Below are 15,921 nucleotides of genomic sequence, written 5' to 3'. Positions count from 1 at the left end.
TGATTTTGCAGGCGAAAAACCTGAGGAAACCAACCCGGAAGTGCCTTTTATTTGAAGAATCCCTTTCCGTTGCTGCCCCTCCTCCATTTAAAGGGGTATCAACCAGATTCCCTTTTCCAATGGCTCCTCAGGCTGTGTCCAGGGTTTAGACATAGTTTCAAGCTTTTATTTTAAAAATAGTGCATTTTTCAAAATGCGTCAGGTGTCCTTGATTAGTTCCTGCGCGCGAGAGATGTAGCTCGACATTTTCTTTCTCTGTAGTATTGAATAGGTTACCGTCCGGTTGAAATATTATCGATTATGTATGTAAAAACAACTGAGGATTGATTATAAAAAACGTTTGACATGTTTCTCCGAACATTACGGATACTTTTTGGAACGAGCCTGTGGTTTTCTGAACATAACGCGCAAACCAAATGGTGGTTTTTGGTTATAAAACMAATCTTTATCGATCAAAAATAACATTTATTATGTAACTGGGAGTCTTGTGAGTGCAAACATCCGAAGATTATCAAAGGTAAGCGATTCATTTTATTGCTTTTCTGACTTTCGTGACCAAGCTAATTTGAGGCTAGCTGTTCTTACTGTTTTGTCTAGTGATTGATAAACTCACAAGCGCTTGGATTGCTTTCGCTGTAAAGCACATTTTAAAAATCTGACACGATAGGTGGAATAACAACAAGCTAAGCTGTGTTTTGGTATATTTCAGTTGTGATTTCATGATTATAATTTTTTTTTTGATTTTATTTTGAATTTGGCGCTCTGCAATTCAGCGGTTGTTTAGCGGCAATTGGGCGGCAAGAAGTTAAGAACAAATTCTTATTTAGAAGGACAGCCACCTCCTTCCTCCCCATCAGGGAATTGAACCCCGGTCTCCTGCGTGCCCGCACGACACGGGATTCTTTAGCTAAATAGCCCAGTACTGTAGCCTACTCCAGACTGTTAGCGCCATATTTTCTGTTCCTTCCTAACGAAACCCTGAGGGTTTTTAATTTTTCTTGGAATAGAAACACCATAAAATTAATCAAATTAATTCACTTCTTTGGGATAGGGGGCGGTATTTTGACATCCGGATGAAAAGCGTGCCCAAAGTAAACTGCCTGCTACTCTGGCCCAGAAGCTAGAATATGCATATAATTGGTAGATTTGGATAGAAAACAGTTTCTAAAACTGTTAAAATTATGTCTGTGAGTATAACAGAACTTATTTGGCAGGTGAAACTCAGAGGACAAACCATCCAGGAATAATTTTTTTGAGTTCACTGTCTTTTCAATTGGTTCTATGGTAAACTAGATTTATGAGGTACCTGGTTGCATTTCCTATGGCTTCCACTAGATGTCAACAGTCTTTAGAAATTGGTTGATGTTTTTCCTTTGAGAAATGAAGAAGTACGGCTATTCAGAATGAGAGTCACCTCGCGCGACCTGTAGCTTGCTCCACTTTGATTTTATCCGCTATTGAACACAGTATATTCCGTCTTAAATGTATCGATTATTTACGTTTTAGGATACCTAAGGATGGATTAGGAAAGTTGTTTGAAATGTTTGGACAAAGTTTACAGGTAACTTATTAGATAATTTGTAGTCATGTTGGGCGAGTTGGAACCGGTGTTTTTCTGAATCAAATGCGCCAAATAAATTTACATTTTGGGGATATAAAAAAAGGACCATTTGTGATGTTTCTGGGACATATTGGAGTACCAACAGAAGAAGATCTTCAAAGGTAAGACATGAATTATATCGTTATTTCTGACTTTTGTGTCGCCACCTGCCTGGTTGAAAATGATTGTTATGCATTTGTATGGTGGGGTGCTGTCCTCAGATANTCCACTAGATGTCAACAGTCTTTAGAAATTGGTTGATGTTTTTCCTTTGAGAAATGAAGAAGTACGGCTATTCAGAATGAGAGTCACCTCGCGCGACCTGTAGCTTGCTCCACTTTGATTTTATCCGCTATTGAACACAGTATATTCCGTCTTAAATGTATCGATTATTTACGTTTTAGGATACCTAAGGATGGATTAGGAAAGTTGTTTGAAATGTTTGGACAAAGTTTACAGGTAACTTATTAGATAATTTGTAGTCATGTTGGGCGAGTTGGAACCGGTGTTTTTCTGAATCAAATGCGCCAAATAAATTTACATTTTGGGGATATAAAAAAAGGACCATTTGATGTTTCTGGGACATATTGGAGTACCAACAGAAGAAGATCTTCAAAGGTAAGACATGAATTATATCGTTATTTCTGACTTTTGTGTCGCCACCTGCCTGGTTGAAAATGATTGTTATGCATTTGTATGGTGGGGTGCTGTCCTCAGATAATCGCATGGTTTGCTTTTGCCGTAAAGCCTTCCCACCTAGCCTAGAGAAATTAAGCAACATTTCTTAAAAATCAGTCCCATATACTATGTTTTTACAAAAAAGGTTTTAAATTCTCTAGTACAGCCACTAATGAAGGCTATCAAATGCTACTCAAAGATGCCCTCTGGTGGTCAAACTAGCACTGACTAGCATTAATGGTACCAGTGGTTGGCACTTAAATAACGTGCCATAGAATTCTGCGGCACCATGCAAGCTGTGTCGCAGTACGCTGCAACTTTTAAAGGACGAACCATTGTACCTCTCTCAGAGTGCTAGTATAAAGTCTGAACATCTGCTGTCTCAACCACTGCCTGTCACCAAGGGAGTACCCCAAGGCTTGATCCRAGGCCCCACACTCTTCTCAATTTACATCAACAACATATCTCAGGCAGTAGGAAGCTCTCTCATCCATATATATGCAGATGATAGTCTTATACTCAGCTGGCCCCTCCCCGGATTTTGTGTTAAATGCTCTACAACAAAGCATTCTTAGTGTCTAACTAGCTTTCTCTGCCGTTGACCTTGTTCAGAACACTTCCAAAACAAAGGCAATGTGGTTTGGTAAGAAGAATGCCCCTCCCCACAAGTGTGATTACTACCTCTGAGGGTTTAAAGCTTGAGGTAGTCACCTCATAGAAATACTTGGGAGTATGGCTAGACCGTACACTGTCCTTCTCTCAGCACACAAATGTATACTTAGTTTCCTCTATCGTAATCACTCCTCTTTCACCCCAGCTGCAAACTAACCCTGATTCAGATGACCATCCTACCAATGCTAGACGTAATTTATAGATCGGCATGTAAGGGTGCTCTCGAGCGGCTAGATGTTCTTTACCATTCGGCAATCAGATTTGCCATCAATGCTCTTTATAGGACACATCACTGCACTCTATACCCCTCTGTAAACCTGTCATCTATGTATACCCGTCGCAAGACCCACTGGTTGATACTTATTTATAAAACCCTCTAAGGCCTCACTCCCCCCTATCTGAGATACCTACTGCAGACCTCATCCTCCACGTACAACACCCGTTCTGCCAGTCAAATTCTGTTAAAGGTCCCCAAAGCAAACACATCCCTGGGCCGCTCCCCTTTTCAGTTCGCTTCAGCTAGCGACTGGAATGAGCTGCAAACAACCCTCATACTGGAACGTTTTATCTCAATCTTTTCATTCAAAGACTCAATCATGGACACTCTTAGTGACAGTTGTGGCTGCTTTGCGTGATGTATTGTTGTCTATACCTTATTGCATTTTGTGCTGTTGTCTGTGCCCAATAATGTTTGTATCATGTTTTGTGATGCTACCATGTTGTGCTGCTGCCATGTTGTGTTCCTACCATGTTGTTGTCATGGTGTGTTGCTACCATTCCATGTTGTTGTCTTAGGCCTCTCCTTATGTGGTGTTGTCTCTCTTGTCGTGATGTGTGTTTTGTTCTATATAAAAAAAAAAATATCCCAAAAGGCCTTTTGCATTTTGGTAGGCCGTCATTGTAAATAGAAATGTGTTCTTAACTGACTTGCCTCGTTAAATAAAGGTAAAATAAACATTAAAAAAACTAAATTGCTACTTTGTGTACCACTTGAATTAAGATAAAAAATGTAATGGTTATATTTTTATTGGGGATTTTCTAATTAATAATTTTATATAAGTATTTTACAAATGTTTGTATTGAACTTTTATTTTTAGAGGSAAAAATATGTCTGTTTTGAGTATTTGTTGTCAACTCTGTCACTGATGGCCAACCTCACTAAGATCTTTTTGGGGGGGATCAATATTCAGAAAATAATATTTTAATCACTGTTCTGCAACAAATGCAACCTCTACAGGATTGGTGGGGCCCCATGGGACGGTTGAGCTGACGTAGGCTAATGTGATTAGAATGAGGTTGTAAGTAACAAGAACATTTCCCAGGACTTAAATTCTTGTTAAWATATCTGCCCTGTCCAATTTAGAGTAGCTATTACAGTGGAAAAATACTGTGCTATTGTTTGAGGAGAGTGCACAGTTATGAAATAAAAAATGTATTAATAAACAAGTTAGGCACATTTGGGCAGTCTTGATACATTTTGATCAGAAATGCAATGGTTAATGAACCATTGCATTTCTCCACTGCATTTCTTTTAGACTGATCCAATGGATCAGTCTAAAACGTTGCACATACACTGCTGCCATCTAGTGGCCAAAATCTAAATTGTGCCTGTGCTGGAATAATACATTATGGCCTTTCTCTTGCATTTCAAAGATGATGGTACAACAAAATTATATTTTACCATATCTAATGTGTTATATTCTCCAACATTAATTTCACATTTCCACAAACTTCAAAGTGTTTCCTTTCAAATGGTATCAAGAATATGCATATCCTTGCTTCAAGTCCTGAGCAACAGGCAGTTAGATTTGGGTATGTCATTTTAGGCACAAATTTTAAAAAAGGGGGAATGTGTTGGCTGTGCTAGATCCAATGCATAATGTTTGCTTTATAAATATTGTTTTATGTTRTGAATCTTAAAATTCAAAAGGCACTCACACATCTGAGCTGTCTTTGTTGCAGGTAAATGGTAACAGTTGAATAAAATTAGGACATTTTTTCTTCTGAATKTTCTTCTGAAAATCCCCAAATAATCAAAAGTTATTTTCCCTGGAGCATTATATAGCACTACAACATACAACTAAAATAAGTTTCTAGATTTGTATGAAATATTTGATAATCTAATGTTTATCTAATAGAACAACCAACCAAACACTTGTTGAACAGTACATGTAAAATGATATGCCTTTTATGGTGTCGGACAGATTTGAATTAATACAGTTAGTTACATTTCATGAAAAAAATATCTGAATTAGAGGGTTGTTCCRTTTTACATGGTGTGATAGCTGATACTTTGGTCTTTCCAATATGTTTGAAATGTTGTTAATATTAAGAAATATATTTGTGAAAAAAAAGTTGAGATTGTTCTGTATTAAAGAATCCCTGAGATGATTCTGGACACATTATTTGAAAATACTCAAACACAGAGAAAATACGTATTTCAAATACAAATAATCAAATACATGCATTTGAATCCAGGTCTGGAAGAGTGTATATTTAAGCAATAAGGCCTGAGGAGGTGTGGTATATGGCAATATACCGTGGCTWCGGGCTGTTTTTATGCATGGATTATCCYCTGTATATTGACCATATACCACAACCCCCCGAGGTGCCTTACTGTTATTATAAACTGGCAACCAACATAATTAGAACAATAAACAAGTAATGTTGCATCATACCCATGGTATATTGTCTGATATAACTATCGCTTTCAGCCAATGAGCATCCAGGACCAAACTACACGGTTTATAATTTTTTATACAGCAGTACTGACAATTTCCATGAACAATAAAGCTTATCCCATCCTATTGCCTTATTATCCCCCTATCTATCCACATGTAACCGCCCAATAGGACATGCTTTGTGTTCAGTAGGCATGAAGTAAGAGAAAACAGTTTGAAACAGAGGAGATATGTTACTAAATGTCCTGAACCTGACCAATAATAACACTAATTTGATTTACTTGTTCTGTTTCAAAYTCTTTCAACATGTTTTTCAATCTTGTGCATACTGAGCATGACCCTGCGATCACAGTATTCTTTTTTCTATGTTTGATTCTCTTCCAGGCAAACTAGCATGGTGAGGAATGTTCGGTAGACSCTAGATATATATTTTTATATTTAATATATATCTACTAGTATCTGCTGTCATCTAATAATGAACCTTGGTATTTTGGAGCCTCGCTCCTCACTGTGTTTTGATGACATCAACATGTTCCCTCCTCAGAACTGCTGGCTCATTCTGATTTAGAACCTCTTCCTCATCATCATGGATACCAATCAATATCCCTCTAACCAGGCAAGCTCCTCTGTGTTCACATCACTAAGGATTTAACATGGTCGACACACAAATGCACCATTGAGAGCATCTAAATTCCCAATCTGGCCCTCAACCATCACGGTCACCTAATAATCCCCAGTTTACAATTGGCTCATTCATCCCCCTCCTCTCCCCTGTAACTATTCCCCAGGTCGTTGCTGCAAATGAGAACGTGTTCTCAGTCAACTTACCTGGTAAAATAACGGTAAAATAAAAAATAAAATAAAATAAATCTTAACTGGCCGCATCACTGCTTGGTACAGCAACTCTTTGGCTTCTGACCACAAGCCGCTACAGAGGGTAAGGGCCCCTACCATCCAGGAACTCTATACCAGGCGGTGTCAGAGGAATGCCTAAAAATTGTCAAAGACTCGAGCCACCAAGTCATACTGCTCTCTCTGCTACCCCATGGCAAGCGGTACCGATGCACCAAGTCTGGAACCAACAGGACCCTGAACAGCTTCTACCCACAAACCATAAGACTGATAAATAGTTAACCAAATAGCTTCCTGGACTATCTGCATTGACATCCTTCTGCACTCTTTTTACTCATAACATACCCTACTGCTACCGCTTATTGTCGATCCTGTTGCCTAGTCACTTTTCCCCTACCTATATGTACATATCTACCTCAATTACCTCGTACCCCTGCACATCAACTCAGAAGTGGTAGCCTGTGTATATGGCCAAATTATCGTTACTCATTGTGTATTTTCTATTGTTTTTCTTTTTTCTCTCTGCATTGTTGGGAAGGGCCCATAAGTAAGCATTTCACTGTTAGTCCACACCTATTGATTACGAAGCATGTGACAAATAACATTTGATTTGAAAATATTTTCAATAGGATGTAAAATGCTACCAACACCACACACACACACACCACACACACACACACACACACACACACACACACACACACACACCACACACACACACACACACACACACCACACACACACACACACACACACACACACACACCAACACACACACACCACACACACACACACACATTACTGGTGGGGGTGAGCAGAGGCAGAGGCAGGAGGGAGAAGTGGGGTGAGGAAGATAATGAGGTAGTTCCTATGGCTCCACAGCCAGCTACACCCAACCATGGCTCTCCAACAGACAGGTAACCCAGAGACAGAAAACACACCTGGACCACAGGTAACCTAGCGTTAACTTACTACTAACCTACAGGTAACACGAAAAACTGTTTGGTCAGGTATACACCTGAGCACCAGATAGCTCAACGTTCAGAGAATCCAAAAAGTAACCCAGAAAGCAGTGAACAGAAAGGTACATCTGCACTCCTGGCTGAGCCACAGGTCAAATACAGGTAAGCCTCAGGTTAGCTACTGGTAAGGTAGTGGGAAAGGTGTGCTCCAGGCTGACAGCGTAGCAGGAAATGTGTCTAATAAGACTGTCATTTACTGTTTATATCACAGAGAAAGTATTAAACATTAACTCAACCACAAGGGGAGGGTGATCATAGAGAGTGAGAGAGAGATAGGAAAAGGAGAAAGAGTGAGGGAAGGGTAAAGGATAGGAGAAGTGAGGGAGGGAGAAAGAGGAGAGTGATCACCAAACTATAGAGTATTGATTTACCAGACAATAAAGTTCTTTCAACTTTATCTAAATGTCAAATTCCAATGATTTATCACACACACTATTATTGGAAGTTACTTGAAACCCCTTTTCATCTATTGCCGTGGTGATAAGCAAGTGGGTTTACTCTGGCATGTGCCCTGCTGGTGAACCCAGAACATGTGTCAGACACATAACACACACACACACACAGACACACAGACACACACAGACACACACAGGCACACACAGGCACACACAGCACACACAGGCACACACAGGCACACACAGGACACACAGCACACACACGCACACACACACACACACACACACACAACACACACAACACACACACACACACACACACACACACACACACCACACACACACACACAACACACACACACACACACACCGCACACACACACCACACACAGTGCCTTTGAAAAGTATTCAGACCCCTTGACTTTTTGCACAATTTGTTAGGTTATAGCCTTATTTTAAAATTGATTAAATCGTTTCATCAATCTACACACAATAACCCATAATGTCAAAGCAAAAACTGTTTTTTAGACATATTTGCTGAACTATTAAAAGTAAATTCAGTACTTTGTTGAAGCACCTTTGGCAGCGATTACAGCCTCGAGTCTTCTTGGGTGTGATGCTACAAGCTTGGCACACCTGTATTTAAGGAGTTTCTCCCAATCTTCTCTGCAGATCCTCTCAGGCTCTCAGTTGCTGACCCTTATTTAAAGCCCTTGGTGAATACGTTTTTCCCTATTTTACTCGAACGCGTGTTTTAGACTTTAGTACTTAAAAAAAAGGAACAAATTAATGATTTTTAAGCTATTGTCACAGTTATAATGAAAAACCTTTGATAATTAAAAATCTAMAATTATTTAACCTTCATTTAATTAGACAAGTCAGTTAAGAACAAATTCTTATTTACAATGACGGCCTACCGTCATGATCCAATTACACACAATGATCCAATTATACATTGCCTGTCTCTGTAGTTGTGTTTGCTGTGGGACCTTAGAACTCTGCTTTTGACATATACAGCACACTATTGTGACACTCATGTTACAGTCGGAAAGCAGCATCAGTGTACTGTTGACACACAAAGGATACAGTATGTGTGAATACGATCCTATGATGTCGACAAAGTGGCATTCCAACCATTTTATCAGTATTCCGTGGACTGTCCCCCAAACTGGTGGCTTTCAGATAATCAGTTGTTTTAATATGTTATAACTGTTTTATAATGGCCTGATCAATACAAAGGCAGACAAATTGGCAGACATTAGATATTATGACATTTATTTGACAATTATGGTTTGGGAAAGAATTAAAATGTGACCTTTTGAATTTGACCGAAGAAACAAACTTACGATTTGACTTTGGACTATGCAGTGCAAATACAGTGTAAACAGTGTAAATCTATTTGTCGGCGAGCATACAGACACTGGGAATTCGTAAGAACTGTAAGCACAGTACGCGCTAARGCACTTATAAAGAAATCAATGCTAATGTTCCTGCTTTAAGATCATAAATCCTTACATACTGTAAGAACATTATGTCCCTTTCTTCTCTCAACAACTTCAATTAAGTCGTAAACTACAGCGCCAAAGCTGATAAAAAGATAAAAGAAATGCTTACACTCCCACAATTACAGAACGCTTGACCAATGGTGAAAACATAATGAGGAAGAATTCTAGCCCCCTTGGCACTAAATACCATATCATGTAATATTACACTATGTATACACAAAAGTATGTGGACAACCCTTCAAATTAGTGGATTCGGCTATTTTAGACACACCCGTTGATGACAGGTATATAAAATCGAGCACACAGCCATGCAATCTCCATAGACAAACACCGGCACTAGAATGGCCTTACGGAAGAGCTCAGTGACTTTCAATGTGGCATCGTCATAGGATGCCAACTTTCCAACAAGTCAGTTTGTCAAATTTCTGCCGTTATTGTGAAATGGAAATATATATGAGGAACAACGTCTCAGTCGCAAAGATAAAAGATAGAACAGCACACTCCGGTAAGACGAGGGGGGGGGGTGGTCTGTGCATATTTGTAAACAACAGCTGGTGCACGAAATCTAAGGAAGTCTATAGTATCTTGTGATAAAATACAGACCACACTATTTGCCAAGAGAATTTTCAGCTATACTTTTCATGGCAGTTTATTTACCACCACAGACAGATATTGGCACTAAGACCGCACTCAGTCAGCTGTATAAGCAAATAAGCAAACAGGAAACCGCTCACCCAGGTGCGGCGCTCCTAGTGGCCGGAGACTTTAATGCAGGAAAARTTAAATCAGTTCTAGCTAATTTCTATCGACATGTTAAATGTGCAACCTGAGGGGAAAAAATTCTAGATCACCTTTACTCCACACACAGAGACGCGTAAAAAGCTCTCCCTCGCCCTCCATCTGGTAAATCCGACCACAATTCTATCCTCCTGATTCCTGCTTACAAGGAAAATTAAAGCAGGAAGCACCAGTGACTCGGTCTATAAAAAAGTGGTCAGGTGAAGCAGATGCTAAACTCCAGGACTGTTTTGCTATCACAGACTGGAACATGTTCCGGGATTCTTCAGATGGCATTGAGGAGTACACCACATCAGTCACTGGCTTTATCAATAAGTGCATCGTCCCCACAGTGACTGTACGTACATACCCCAACCGGAAGCCATGGATTTCAGGCAACTTTCACACTGACCTAAAGGGTAGAGCTGCTGCTTTCAAGTTGCGGGACTCTAACCCGGAAGCTTAAAAGAAATCCTGCTATGCCCTCCGACGAACCATCAAATAGACAAAGCATCAATACAGGGATAAGATTGAATCGTACTATACCGGCTCCAACACTCGTCTTATGTGGCAGGGCTTGCAAACTATTACAGACTAGAAAAGGAAGCACAGCCGCGAGCTGCCCAGTGACACAAGCCTACCAGACGAGCTAAATCACTTCTAGGCTTGCTTCGAGGCAAGCAACACTGAGGCATGCATGAGAGCATCAGCTGTTCCAGACGACTGCGTGATCACGCTCTCCGTAGCCGACGTGAGTAAGACCTTTCAACAGGTCAACATTCACAAGGCTGCGAGGCCAGACGGATAAACCAGGACGTGTGCTCTGGGCTTGTGCTGATCAACTGGCAGGTGTCTTCACTGACATTTTCAACATGCCCCTGGTTGAGTCTGTAATACCAACATGTTTCAAGCAGACCACCATAGTCTCTGTGCCCAATAACACAAAGGCAATCTGTCTAAATGACTACAGACCCGTAGCACTCACGTCCTTGGCCATGAAGTTCTTTGAAAGGCTGGTAATGGTTCACATCAACACCATTATCCCAGAAACCCTAGACCCACTCCAATTTGCATACCYCCCAAACAGATCCACAGATGATGCAATCTCTATTGCACTCCACACTGCTTTTTCCCACCTGGACAAAAGGAACACCTACGTGAGAATGCTATTCATTGACTACAGCTCAGCGCTCAACACCATAGTACCCTCAAAGCTCATCACTAAGCTAAGGATCCTCGGACTAAACACCTCCCTCTGCAAATGGATCCTGAACTTCCTGACGGGCCGCCCCCAGGTGGTGAGGGTAGGTAAAAACACATCTGCCATGCTGATCCTCAACACTGGAGCCCCTCYGGAGTGCGTGCTCAGTCCCCTCCTATACTCCCTGTTCACCCACGACTGCATGGCCAGGCATGACTCCAACACCATCATTAAGTTTGCAGACGACACAACAGTGGTAGGCCTGATCACCGACAACGACGAGACAGCCTATAGGGAGGAGGTCAGAGACCTGGCAATGTGGTGCCATGACAACAACCTATCCCTCAACGTAACCAAGACTAAGGAGATGATTGTGGACTACAGGAAAAGGAGGACCAAGCACGACCCCATTCTCATTCCGGGGCTGTAGGGGAGCAGGTTGAGAGCTTCAAGTTCCTTGGTGTCCACATCACCAACAAACTAGAATGGTACAAACACACCAAGACAGTCGTGAAGAGGGCACGACAAAGCCTATTCCCCCTCAGGAAACTAAAAAGATTTGTCATGGGTCCTCAGATCCTCAAAAGATTCTACAGCTGCAACATCGGGAGCATCCTGACTGGTTGCATCACTGCCTGGTACGGCAATTGCTCGGCCTTTGACCGCAAGGCACTACAGAGGGTAGTGCGTACGGCCCAGTACATAACTGGGACTAAGCTGCCTGCCATCCAGGACCTCTACACCAGGCGGTGTCAGAGGAAGGCCCTAAAAATTGTCAAGCCACCCCAGTCATAGACTGTTCTCTCTACTACCGCATGGCAAGCGGTACCGGAGTGCCAAGTCTAGGACAAAAAGGCTTCTCAGCAGTTTTTACCCCCAAGACATAATACTCCTAAACAGGTAATCAAATTGCTACCCGGACTATTTGCATTGTGTGCCCCRCAACCCATCTTCTACGCTGCTGATACTCTCTGTTTATCATATATGCATAGTCACTTTAACTATACATTCATGTACATACTGCCTCAATTGGCCCAACCAACCAGTGCCCCCACACATTGGCTAACCGGGCTATCTGAATTGTGTCCCGCCACCCACCACCCGCCAACCCCTATTTTACCCTACTGCTACTCTMTGTTTATCACATATGCATAGTCACTTTAACCATATCTACATGTACATACTACCTCAATCAGCCCTACTAACCGGTGCCTGTATATAGCCTCGCTACTGTTATAGCCTCACTACTGTATATAGCATAGCTACTGTTATTTTTCACTGTCTTTTTTACTGTTGTTTTTATTTCTTTACTCACCTATTGTTCACCTAATACCTTTTTTGCACTGTTGGTTAGAGCCTGTAAGTAAGCATTTCACTGTAAGGTTGTATTCAGCGCACGTGACAAATAAACTTTGATTTGATTTGTTTTGACCATCTGGCAGTCCAACGGACAAATCTGGGTTTGGCGGATGCCAGTAGAACGCTACCTGCCCCAATGCATACTACCAACTGTAAAGTTTGGTGGAATATGAATAATTGTCTGGAGCTGTTTTTCATGGTTCTGGCTAGCCCCCTTAGTTCCAGGAAAGGGAAATCTTAACGCTACAGCCAGGGCGACCTGTCATTCAGGGCTGTTTTGAGCCCCATCTGTTTAGCAAAAAAAAATATATATATATATACAGTATATACAGTACCAGTCAAAAGTTTGGACAGACCTACTCATTGAAGGGTTTTTCTTTATTTTGACTATTTTCTACATTGTAAAATAATAGTGAAGATATCAACACTATGTAGTAACCAAAAAGTGTTAAATCAAATTCTTCAAAAGTAGCATCCCTTTGCTTTGACAGCTTTGCTCACTCTTGACATTCTCTCAACCAGCTTAACCTGGAAGGCTTTTCCAACTGTCTAAAAGGACTTCCCACATAAGCTGAGCACTTGTTTGATGCTTTTCCTTCACTCTGGTCCAACTCATCCCGAACCATCTCAATTGAGTTGAGGTTGAGTGATTGTGGAGGCCAGGTCATCTTATGCAGCACTCTATCACTCTCCTTCTTGGTCAAATAGCCCTTACACAACATGGAGGTGTGTTGGGTCATTGTCCTGTTGAAAATCATAGGATAGTCCCACTGCAGAATTCTGTGATTGTCATGTTGGTTAAGTGTGCCTAGAATTCTAAATCACTGACAGTGTCACCAGCAAAGCACCCCCACACCATCACACCTCCTCCTCCGCCACATGCTTCACGGTGGGAACTACACATGCAGAGATCATCCGTTCACCTACTCTGCGTCTCACAAAGACACGGCTGTTGGAACCAAAAATGTCAAATTTGGACTCATCAGACCACATTTCCACCGGTCTAATGTCCATTGCTCGTGTTTCTTGCCCAAGCAAGTCTCTTCTTATTATTGGTGTCCTTTAAAAGTAATTTCTTTGCAGCAATTCGACCATGAAGGCCTGATTCACGTATTCTCCTTTGAACAGTTGATGATGAGATGTGGGCTGCAAATTCTGAGGCTTGTAACTCTAATGAGCTTATCCTCTGCAGCAGAGGTAACTCTGGGTCTTCCTTTCCTGTGGCGGTCATCATGAGCCAGTTTCATCATAGTGCTTGATGGTTTTTGCGACTGCACTTGAAGAAATATTCAAAGTTCTTGAAATGTTCCATATTGACTGACTTTTATGTCTTAAAGTCGCCAAACCCACTGGCTCCCAGGTCATCTACAAGTCTTTGCTAGGTAAAGCCCCGCCTTATCTCAGCTCACTGGTCACCATAGCAGCACCCACCCATAGCACGCGCTCCAGCAGGTATATTTCACTGGTCACCCCCCCAAAGCCAATTGCTCTTTGGCCGCCTTTCCTTCCAGTTCTCTGCTGCCAATGACTGGAATGAACTGCAAAAATCACTGAAGCTGTAGACTCATATCTCCCTCACAAACTTTAAGCACCAGCTGTCAGAGCAGCTCACAGATCACTACACCTGTACATAGCCCATCTGTAAATAGCCCATCCAACTACCTCATCCCCATACTGTATTTATTTATTTATCCTGCTCCTTTGCACCCCAGTATCTCTACTTGCACATTAATCTTTTGCACATCTATCACTCCAGTGTTTAATTTCTATATTGTAATTACTTCGCCATCATGGCCTATTTATTGCCTTATCTCCATTATCTTACCTAATTTGCACACACTGTATATAGACTTTTCCTACTGTATTATGGACTGTATGTTTGTTTATTCCATGTGTAACTCTGTGTTGTTGTATGGTTCAAACTYCTTTGCTTTATCTTAGCCAGGTCGCAGTTGTAAATGAGAACTTGTTCTCACCTTGCCTATCTGGTTAAAACTTCTTATTGCTGCGATCCCGTTAACGGGATGTGAAAGTGCAGGGCGCCAAATTCAAACAACAGAAATCTCATAATTAAAGTTCCTCAAACATACAAGTATCTTATACCATTTTAAAGGTAATCTTGCTGTTAATCCCACCACAGTGTCCGATTTCAAAAAGGCTTTACAGTGAAAGCACCACAAACGATTATGTTAGGTCACCGCAAAATCACAGAAAAACACAGCCATTTTTCCAGCCAAAGACAGGAGTCACAAAAAGCAGAAATAGAGATAAAATTAATCACTAACCTTTGATGATCTTCATCAGATGACACTCATAGGACTTCATGTTACACAATACATGTATGTTTTGTTCGGTAAAGTTCATATTTATATCAAAAAATCTTACATACATTGACGCGTTATGTTCAGTAGTTCCAAAAACATTTGGTGATTTTACAGAGAGCCACATCAATTTCCAGAAATACTCATAATAAACGTTGATCAAAGATCAAGCGTTATACATGGAATTTTAGATCCACTTCTCCTTGCAACTGTYTCAGATTTCAAAAAAGCTTTACGGAAAAGCAAACCATGCAATAATCTGAGGTCGGCGCTCAGAGCCCAACCAAGACAAAAAGATATCCGCCATATTGTGCAGTCAACAGAAGTCAGAAATAACATTATAAATATTCACTTACCTTTGATGATCTTTATCAGAATGTACTCCCAGGAATCCCAGTTCAACAATAAATGTTTGATTTGTTCGATAATGTCCATCATTTATGTCCAAAGAGCTACTTTTGTTAGCGCGTTTGGTAAACAAATCAAAACTCACGAAGCGCGATCACTAGTTGCAGACGAAATGTCCTTCCGTTACAGACCGTAGAAACATGTCAAATTATGTATAGAATCAATCTTTAGGATGTTTTTAACATAAATCTTCAATAATGTTCCAACCGGAGAATTCCGTTGTCTTCAGAAAAAGCAAATGGAACGGGATCTACCTCTCATGTGAGAGGATGGTCAGCCACGAGCATGGTCAGCTCGTGGCTGCTGGCAGACCTCTGACTCATTCCCCTCTCATTCAGCCCCCCTTTACAGTAGAAGTCCTCAAACAAGTTTCTAAAGACGGTTGACATCTAGTGGAAGCCGTAGGAAGTGCAGCATGACCAATATCCCACTGTATCTTCAATAGGGGCT

At 41.1% G+C, this 15,921-nt stretch overlaps 1 protein-coding gene across 1 annotated transcript in view; it reads right to left on the bottom strand.

Moving 5' to 3' along the window:
* Nucleotides 1-7,689, bottom strand: part of slc13a2 (solute carrier family 13 member 2) — a 55,958-nt gene extending 48,269 nt beyond the window's left edge. The window contains exon 1 of the mRNA XM_070434688.1: nt 7,281-7,689. The gene's annotated coding sequence lies outside the window, so the exon portion shown is untranslated. The remainder of the gene's footprint in view (nt 1-7,280) is intronic.
* Nucleotides 7,690-15,921: the final 8,232 nt, after the last annotated feature.

Source organism: Salvelinus sp. IW2-2015, linkage group LG23, assembly GCF_002910315.2.
Source record: "Salvelinus sp. IW2-2015 linkage group LG23, ASM291031v2, whole genome shotgun sequence".
Lineage (NCBI taxonomy): Eukaryota > Metazoa > Chordata > Actinopteri > Salmoniformes > Salmonidae > Salvelinus > Salvelinus sp. IW2-2015.
This window is presented reverse-complemented; position numbering and strand designations above follow the sequence as displayed.